This window comes from Branchiostoma belcheri, unplaced genomic scaffold (genome assembly GCF_001625305.1).
Source record: "Branchiostoma belcheri isolate BF01 breed outbred unplaced genomic scaffold, Haploidv18h27 scaffold4, whole genome shotgun sequence".
Lineage (NCBI taxonomy): Eukaryota > Metazoa > Chordata > Leptocardii > Amphioxiformes > Branchiostomatidae > Branchiostoma > Branchiostoma belcheri.
The window spans coordinates 8,582,691-8,583,094 of NW_017804020.1; the positions used below are offsets into that span (position 1 = coordinate 8,582,691).

General features: G+C 40.1%; 1 protein-coding gene across 1 annotated transcript in view; it reads left to right on the forward strand.

Moving 5' to 3' along the window:
* Positions 1-404, forward strand: part of LOC109477109 (transmembrane protein 145-like) — a 7,747-nt gene that overhangs the window by 1,947 nt on the left and 5,396 nt on the right. The window lies entirely within an intron of this gene.

The following is a 404-nucleotide window of genomic DNA, read 5'->3' on the forward strand; positions in this document are numbered from 1 at the left end:
TATCAATACGCGCCTCTGACGCACGCTTATTATCTCCACAAGGAGTATATTCCTCCGCGCCACGCAGAAAATAATTCGATCTATTTGTTTTCCATGGACTGCAAAAGTTGACAGACATCCCAGGGAAGACGAATTCTTTAGTAATGCTTATGAAGGGCAATTTTGTAGTCGTTGTCGGGAACTAATGTGCCAATTTTATGCCGCTGAAACTCGGAAGTCTAGCAATCATGTCACTGCAAGCTGTTCACTACGGATTCGTCATTCAATAATTGTCGATGCCAGCGTGAAATAACAGGGACAATAAAGACATACTGTCATTATCGAATTCTCTGATATGGATCTGAATTGTAGACTTTTTGATTTTGAAGTGTAGACTTTTTGATTTTGAAGTGTAGACGTTTCGT